This window comes from Pseudopodoces humilis, chromosome 5 (genome assembly GCF_049639895.1).
Source record: "Pseudopodoces humilis isolate 2021_Gansu_Grassland_sample_001 chromosome 5, ASM4963989v1, whole genome shotgun sequence".
NCBI classification, from domain to species: Eukaryota; Metazoa; Chordata; class Aves; order Passeriformes; family Paridae; genus Pseudopodoces; species Pseudopodoces humilis.
In genome coordinates, this window is record NC_142204.1 from 10,999,109 (window position 1) to 11,008,630 (window position 9,522).

At 46.0% G+C, this 9,522-nt stretch overlaps 1 pseudogene; it reads right to left on the minus strand.

The window, feature by feature from the left end:
• Positions 1–5,215: 5,215 nt before the first annotated feature.
• LOC148184270 (uncharacterized) lies at positions 5,216–9,284 on the minus strand (annotated as a pseudogene).
• Between the last annotated feature and the right edge of the window lie 238 nt (positions 9,285–9,522).

The window sequence follows — 9,522 nt, forward strand, 5'->3', positions numbered from 1 at the left end:
CAAACCTCCATACAATAATGTATCAATTTTTCTTTTGATTTCCCCTTCCTCTGGGGACAATCTTCCCAGTGTTTTAGCATCCACCCCAAGGGACTTTCCAGCGGGATGTCTGGTGATTCCTCCCCCTGATCGGAGGAATTTTTCCCTGTGCTTCTTCTTTGAAGCTTACTCTTTTTCTGCTCCATACTTCGCAAATATATTTTCTTACCTTTCTTCGACTTCTCCGTGAGTCGGTATCCGTTTCTGCGTTGTGTACTTACTCTAGGAATCAAAATTTGCGGATACTCACCCTTCAGCGAGCTGAGCTGAGGTCTCTTGTAATCGGTACTTTTGATCCTCTTCCGGACCTCTACCTGGGTCCGTTAACTAAAAGGGTTTACCAGTTCCCGAGCTCGACAGGACGTATCCTTCCCCTTTTAGTTCCTTGCGATCAGTCCCCGAGACACCCTTTGGCCTCAGGTTTTTACAAGTGTGTGTCGAGAGAAAAAAAGCTTTCACTCTGTATCGCTTCCTTCGCGGCCGGCCAATTCCCTCGTGGGAGGATGGAAACGCGGCCTTGAAGTCCACACTCGCCCCGTGATCAGATCACGTCTCACACACTCGCCCGATCGCCCACTCAACCAGCAGTACTTACAGCTATTTTCCTGCGTGGGTGTCTTTGTGCACAATAGACATTTTACGAGCAAAACAAGCCGCGGCTTCCCGAAGGCTCCGTGCCTTCCCGAGCTCTCCGATCCGGATCCTTTTCCTTTTTATTGTGGTTTTTATCTCAGCCTAAATTTGGTTCGGACGTCGGAACGAGCTACGGGGGCTCTCAACTCACCAGGCCGCCAAAATCAGCGGGGGTACCCGTCCTGGGCAGTGAGATTCCCCGCAGTTTCTCCGATCCGAGTCACGGCACCAATCTGTTATAAATGCAGAGGCAAATTTGGGTTAAATAAAAGAACAATTTATTATAAAACAATTTTTATAAAAAAATAAACAATGAGGAAAAACCACAATAAAATAAACAGCGCAGCGCTGGGTGGACAGGGGTCTATACCCAAAGGTATAGGTGTTCCCAAATCCACGCTCGAGGGTTCTCTGGCCTGGGTTTTTAAAGGGATTTTGTGTCCTGAGGCCAAATTCCAGGCAGGCACCATTCACCAAGGGTCCTTGATTGTTGGATGAATTGATTTCCTGGCGTTGGAGAATAGAGTCAAATAGACGTCCGGGCAGAGTCTCCTCATATGTAAAGAAGTTCTGAGTGTTCTTTCATTTTGGTTCAGGCCATCTGGATGGGATGGTTGGATCCAGGTTGGAGCTGATGGATATCTCGGCTGGACTTTTTTTCCTTTTGTCTGCCTGACTGCTTCCCCAACAGTGGCCTGCAAGGCGGGGTGTTCAGGTCCGGTGATGAGTATCTCGTCCGAGCCCTTCCCTGTCAGCCTGATGGCCCATGTCCTGTTCATTCTTTTCCGTTGATGGGCGCCAAGCCTGTCCCTGTCAGCCTGATGGTCCATGTCCTGTTCATTCTTTTCCGTTGATGGGCGCCGGCTAGGATCGTTATCTCTCGAGTGGGAATTCGCGACTAGATCTGGGAAGGACTTGTGGGCCACACTGTACTTTATATTTTATATTATTATCGCTACAAATATATTTATTTAGATCTCTACAAATTTTTATAAGTTCATTTATCACAGTATTTTAAAATGCTGCTTCACATGTGTCAGCTACAGATTAAGCTGACTTTATCACCACCTCCTGTGCTTCCCATGGTCACTCCTGTTGGTCCCTGTTATTTCACAGCACTCACACTGGGGCTCCCTGAGAAGTATCTCACCATGGACGCTCTCACTCTGGATATTTCTTTGGCCTCCCCAAGTGTGTTGTATGAGGATCAATCCATCCTGGCCTTGTTTTTGAGCCCACAGACAAACTCCAACACCTTCCCCAGCAGCATTAGCTCCAAAGACTGGCAACAAACCAGGAGTGGTGAAGGAAAAGGAGACGGGTCCTTCTACTTGGCGTGAGCCTGAGGACAACTCCCAGCATCACCCCAAGTCTCTCCAGGTGAGCCAGTAGCTGCATATGAGGCAGGTTCCCTCCAGTGGGAAGAAAGACCCCTGTTCTGGGGGGAATGAATACCAATACCAGATAGAGAAAAGGCAGAACAGTACAGCAAGATAAAGTACAGCAGGGTAGGGCAAGCCTCCAGAGAAAATGGCTCAGTGGGGTCCCCAGCATCGAAATTTCTTCTATAAGTTTGTGAAATGGTACAAACATCTGGCACCCTGATAACCTTGTGGCCTGCCCATGGTGCTTCCCACCCCTCATTCACACACCAGGGGATGCAGCACCTCTGCTCTTGCTTGCAGTCCTCTGTAGTGACATACACAGGAAAGGGAAAGATGCTATGGAGCCACTGAGGAGTCACGAGAAGGAAGTGCTTCCACTATGCTTCCCCATCACCTCAGCCTGTTCTCCCTGGATGCCCATCTCTGGGCATCAATGGTTTACCCCCACGCCTTCAAAAGCACCTTCTTTCCCCACCTGTTCTGGTTGGAATGCAGTGTAAACATAATTATGTTTATTGCTTGTTCAGAAAGAAATGAAAGCTCTGAAGTGTTACCTATCCGGTTTGTTTCTGCAGACGCCCTTAACAATAATTAATCATATGTATTAACATGGGGTCAAGAGACTTGTCAAAACTGCAGCTCTTGAGCAGTAAACAGAGCTCATGCAATTAGCAGTCCCCACTCTGAAAATGCTTGAATGGATTCATTGTTCTAACACCTGAGAAAGTCAGGGAAGTAATAAATCATGAAAATATAGACAAGGTACTCAGCAAACTATGATGAAGACACTTCATCAGCTGCCTGCAGCTCTGTGTCAGTGTGTTTGCACTGGAGTCAACACTGAGCTGTTTGCATAACAGCTGGAACCACCAAGCACCCACAAACACTGCAATAAACTCAGAAACTTCGTGCTCTCTTCAGAGTTAAAAGTAGGGGATTCCTTAACTACTTTTAATCCAACTGCTACCAAGCTTATGCCATCCAGTAAAATAAAGGTACAGGAGCTTTTAGTGAACAGATTTTAATCAGAATAGTAATACATTCTCTGTGAAGTCCACAAGGCTGTGTGGATGGAGGGGAAAAGGGTGCAGCTGCATTTGCTTGTCAGGAAAGGTCCTTCCATCTCTCCATGAACTCAGGATGCCACAGTGCAAGACACCCGTCTCTCCTGGATCCTGGACGTGCTTTGTTAAAGAAGCCCCTTTTAACTCGCAAAAAAAAAAAAAAAAATTTAAACAATCAACATTTGCTAAAAGAATAAAGGAAAAAATGACAACAGTGTCAGAAGAGGAACAGTTCTCCCAAACTTTGAAGCTGGTGTTATCTATTAGAAACAACAAAAGGAACTCAAAGCTGGGAGATGGAAAGCAACAAAGTGTATGAAAGGAAATTACTTGAATGGGGCTCTCAGAAGTGATGATGATGTTTCATGCTCCCTATTGGCTTTGTTTCTGTTTCTGAGTGAAAAAGGAGAGCATACTTTAAAGAACAGCCCTGTCTCAGTAGTCTCTGCTTGGCATTATTAACAGTGGTTGTGTTCTGCAATTGTGATGTTGGTCTAAAAATCATCAGGAACTCACAGCCCACATGTAACACTGAAATAGGAAGGTGGTATGTGGTTTTGTTTTTTTTTATTTTTTAATAAAGAGAAAATAAAGACTTTTTATTCTCTGAAAGATCCTTGTAGTTGTAAGAGGCAGTTACTTCTCCTGGCTCCTTGACGATTTCACAGAGGTTATTCCTTTCCCATGTACATGACCTCAGAGAACTGTGGAGCTGTTCTCACAAGAAGAGGGTGCTGATACCAGTGGGAGCCCAGGGCCCATTGAATCTGGAAACTAGCTGTGAGGAGCTAAATTACCCAAGTCTCTTTTCCAAGTTGCCCAGGTCAGAACACCTCTGGAAATACCCAGTATAACCTCTTGTTTTAAGCAGTGGAAGCTGCTCAGGGCTGCTCCAGCTGAGATTTGAGGCTCTGCAAAGATGCAGAAATCAACACAACTCTGGGTACCCATGCCGGTGTTTGACCATCCTCATGGTGTAAAGTGCTCTGTCCTGTGGAATGGAAAGCTCAAGCTCTGCATCCCAAAGGGAAGCCACCTGCCCTGCTCCCCAGCCCATGTGGCTACACAATGGCATCCTTCAGGGTGATGTCCAGAGTGGTGGCCAATGCCAGACAGCCACCAGATCCATCAGACTGCCCCAGCCACTCCAAATCTAAATATATGTGGAGAGCCACAGCAAAACCTTGGGGTCTGCCAGTTTTATTTCTGGTGCTCTGATGTCATCAGTGCAATGGCTTAATTTGCTTTGGCTGTTTCAGGAGAGCAAAAGGAAAACCCACTCTGAAGAAGTGGGTGCTGCTCTTAGTCCTGCTCAATTCAGCAGAAGAAATGAGCACTGAGCTCAGCAAAATGAGCATCAATGCATCAAAAGCATCCTTATATGACCTCACCCTAAGGTTTATAAAAGTTTTCAAGACATTTTCAAGAGAAGTCATGCTCATCTTTGCACCATGCTCTTTTCTGGCTGAGCCGAAAAAGCCAAGAGTGACACCCACTGTGCTGAACTGAAGTAACCTTCCCTTTGCCCCCCAAAGTAATCCAGGCTAGCTCTGTCGAGGTGGGGGGTCAGGGAGATTCTTCACGACCAAGAAAAAGACCAAGAAAGGGCTGCTTCTCCCTCCGGGGTAAAGGAGGATGTTTCTTCTGGCTGGCTTCCAGGGGGGAGAAGAGAGCAAGCTTCTCTTTCCCAGACTTTTTCAAACCTCAGGAGAGGGGTGGGGAGACATATAACACCAACCAATGGGATAACGTTTCAGGGACAGGGAGGGGAGGGGAAAAACACGTCACAGCTGCCTAGAAGGTTCACAGAGAAGCTAAGTAACTCCCAGAAATATGCACCACCACATCTGCCCCTACTTTGATATATGTAATTAAATGAATGGTAACGAGCTTATACGACTTACTGACCTGAAGTGGCCCATCAATCCCCATTTTCGGGCTGGTGAGGGTTACTCCAGTCTGTCAACTCTATATGGTTGACATCTGAGGTAGCTGAGACTAGCTTAACTATGCTTCTGTACAGTATTTTGCTTAAAACTCCGAACACTAACACTGTTAGCAAAACAATGACTAGCAGTGACAGAATGGTTTTCACTACTGAAGCCACCACCCCAAGAGTCCCCAGTTTTTAAACAGTCCATTGAACCAGTCATCTGCTTCTTGCTTGACTTCTCCGATCATGCTTTTCATCTCTCGGAGCGTGGCATGGATGTTAGGAGCTTTCGATGTCAGATTCATGCAGCAGAGACCCTCGAACTCCTGGCACTCGTGCCCGTGGAACAATAGGAGAAAGTCTATTGCAGCACGATTTTGAAGTGTCACCTGCCTGATAATTTCCTCATCTTCTAGGAGGGCACTTATGGCATTAGATGTTAAATTTGTTTGTTTTACCACCCAGCATTCTAGGTGTCCCAACTCACCTAGGGCTTTGGCTGCAGCCACCCAAGGAAGGAAAATGGATGCAGCAATTCTTTTTGATTTGGACCAATGGAAAATCTCTGAGTCACAATTTTCATCTAATTTGGTAGCACTTCTCTTTTGAATTTTTTTGGTCAAATTGTTTTTATGGGTCCACTCGCCAATTAATGTTTGATTGGGCGCTAACAGTGATAGATGCCCTATGGTACACGGCCCTCCGAGAAGACGGGATGGAATTCCTGCCCATGCACGGTCCCCACAAATGAGGAACAGTCCTTTGGGGAGGCTTTTGGGATGTGTATGAGCTGAGGATTGCACTTGATGTAGCTTAGTACATGGCACCACCTTTTTGCTGTGAACTCTTCTCAATGTTGTACTATATGGTGGAATGTTTCTTTATGAGTTGGAGGACTGACCCTAAAGTGTACACAGTATAATGCTGGAGAGGAAACCAGTAGCTCTAACTCCTGGGGTTCCTGGGTTGCCTTAGGAAAATGTGGCAGCCACTCTTCAACTGGGTTTCTTAACTCTGCTTCTACATGAGTGCTGTGTAGTTTATTACTTGCTTCAGGAGTCAGTGTACTAAAGCTGTGTGTGAATTCATCATGCTGCAAAGGAATTCCTACCAGGCAGGTAGACATAGGATTTTTCGCTGCTGCAGTAGATAGACATATGTTTTCCTGTTGGAGTGTTTGTGCCAGGGTCACCCAGATGTTCTGGCGTGGCTGTGGGATGATCCAGGCCGCTGTCAGGCTGCTCAGTGCGAGCAGGATGACAGCAGGGTTAAGGCTCATCATGGATTTGAGTAAGAGGTAGGTTATTTCTAAAAAAAAGGAAACAGACATTTTTTAAAACATATTCACAGTTATAGTATGCAGGTCAGAGGCTAGAGAGGTTTCTTCTTGCTCTCTTCAGTGGCGTCTTCTCTTGGAAGCAACAGCCACTTGCTTCTCTTCTCTTCTTGCTGGTGCTGGATTCTTTGGAACAAAAGGTTTTACCCATTTCTGAGGAATCCATCGGGGGCCTGTGGGGGTGGATACACAGGCGTAGCCACGCCCCCACGTGATAAGTTCATAGGGGCCCTTGGTTTGCCAAGTTTCAGGGTCCCTGATTAAAACCGGTGGATGCTGTGACAATTTAAACTGATCACCACTGTTAAAATGACGAATTACAGGAGGATTCATGTTTTCAAATGAGCAGTTTAGGAAGTTAATGGTAAACAGAGCTTTACAGAGTTTCTGTTGTGGAGACATCCACACTGCCTCGCTACCTTGCCTGGCTAGGACTTGTTTGAGTGTCTGGTGTGTACGCTCAATTACAGCCTGACCTGTGGGAGAGTGGGGGATGCCAGTTTTATGTTCCACTCCCCACTGCTGGACAAATTCCAGGAACTCCTTGGATTTATATGCTGGGCCATTATCTGTTTTAATTTCTTTAGGGATTCCCAATACGGAAAAGGCCTGCACTAAGTGTTGTTTAGCATGTACAGACTTTTCTCCTGCATGAGCAGAGGCATACACTGCTCCTGAGTATGTATCAATACTCACATGTACATACTTAAGGCGGCCAAAACTGGGGATGTGAGTGATATCTGTTTGCCACACCTCACAGCTCTTAAGGCCTCAGGGATTAACCCCGATGCCTAATGATGGCACTGCCTGGAGCTGACAATTGGGATCCCGTGTCAGCTGGAACTGACAAATCAGTCCTGGCACATTTTGATGGTATTGCTGGTGACTTATCTTTGCCTGTTGAAACACATCTGGGAGACATACCTTTTCAGCTGGGGCAGCAAGGGAATCCGCCTTCCGGTTCCCCTCAGCGATTTCACCTGGCAGTGGGGTATGCGCCTTTATATGCATCACATAGAAAGGTTGTTCTCGATTTTAAACCAAATAAATCAGTTTTGAAAGCAATCTAAAGAGATGTTCATTCTCAATGTCCTTGAGAACTGCCTATTCCGCTCTGGACACCACTCCTGCTACGTAGGCTGAGTCTGTAACCAAATTAATTGGTTCTGAAAATTTCTCAAAGGCTCTCACGACCGCAGCTAGTTCAGCTATCTGGGGTGACCCCTCTACAAACTCAATATCAGCTTCCCAAAGCTGAGTCTGTGGATTTCTCCAAGTCATCACCGACTTGTGGGATGTCCCAGATGCATCAGTGAACACTGTGAGTGCTTTGAGTGGCCTTCGACTCCATTTCTCACGAGGAATGAGATGGAATTCCTCATGAAACAATTTGTGTGATGGTGCATGAACTGAAATTTGCCCACTATAGCTGTCCAGAGCAAACTGGAGATTAGCATTGCTCTGCAGCAGATGCTCAAACATCTCTTTGGTCAGTCTCTCAGGGGAGTTTTTGCCTTCTCCAGAGAGCCTGACTGGGAGGTGAATACACATAAAGTCACAACCTGCCAGTTCCCGCAGCCTTACCCTGGCCTTTTCAATCAGCTGAGTCGTCAGCTCTTGTGGCTTGGTGATAGTTTTGGGTCTTTGATGGGAGAGGAAAACCCATTCTATTATTAAGAGTGGGTCCCTCTGCCCCTCGGCCCACTGGAATATTAACCCATGTAGATGTGGCAATTTCCCCAGGACAATAAATTTGAAAGGCAGCTCAGGTTTGAAGCGGTGTGCCTGTCTTTCTGTTAAGGCCTTTTGCGCCTTTTCAATTACAGTTTTTGCTTCTGGAGTCAGCTCCCTGGGAGACAGTAACTCTCTCTCCCCTTTCAATAAATTGAGTAGGGGACTCAGGTCCTTATTTGTGAGACCTAGCCATGGTCCGACTCAGTTTAGTAACCTGCATAGAGAATGGAGATCTGCTAGAGTTTTAGGATTACAAATAATTTCCAATTTTTGTGGAACAACAGTCCATGCAGTAATTTCCAGGCCCAGGTATTTCCAAGGTGGCATCCATTGAACTTTGTCTTCCTGCAATTGGAATCCAGCAGAGGTTAAAACTTTAACCACTAGGTCAAGGGTGTCTTTCAGTATGTTGTTATTGGGACAGCATATTAAAATATCGTCCATGTAATGCAAAATGATAGCCTCTCTCTTTTCAGCACGCACTGAGGACAGCAATGACCCCACATACCACTGGCAGATGAAGGGGCTGGCTTTCATCCCCTGAGGTAATACTGTCCAGTGGTACCGTTTCATTGGAGCTTCCCTGTTAATTGTAGGAATGGAAAAGGCAAACCTTGGTGCATCAGCTGGATGCAGGGGAATTTGAAAAAAACAGTCTTTAATATCCAGTACTGCTAGTAACCAATTTTGTGGTAACATAGTTGGGGATGGCATATCTAGTTGGAGAGATCCCATGTCCTCTATTTTTTTGTTTATTTCTCTTAAATCTTGAAGGAGGCGCCATTTATCTTTCCCTGGCTTTTTTATTACAAACACCGGGGAATTCCAAGGGCTGGTTGTTTCTACTATGTGTCCTTTGGCCAATTCTTCTTCCACCAATTTTTCTAGCGCCCCGAGTTTTTGTTTGCTGAGAGGCCACTGGTTCACCCAAATTGGATCATTATCTAGGCAAGATAACTTTTGGACTGGACGCTCTACAGTGGCCTCTATCAAAAATCCTGAGGTGTCTCAGGAATTGTTAATTTCACCCCCCACTGGGACATGGTGTCTCTTCCCCACAGGGGGCACTTGTAGTCAATTACAGAAGGTCGGACACTAGCTATCCTACCGTCCGGACCTTCGATCTGAACGATATCTTTAGCAATTTTTGCCAGTTTCATCCCTCCAACACCCTGTATTTTCCCTGCCACCGGTTGTAGTTCCCAATGTGAGGGCCACACCTTTTTCTGTATGATGGTCACATCTGCCCCAGTGTCAATTAACCCTTCTACATGGAGATGTTCTGATTTATGTGTTAAATTACACCACATAATGGGCTTGTCTTCACCCACTACTTCTGCCCAGTAGACTCCTGGTGCTTTGCCATCTACTGGGACTTCTGTTGGAACAGGGATCACC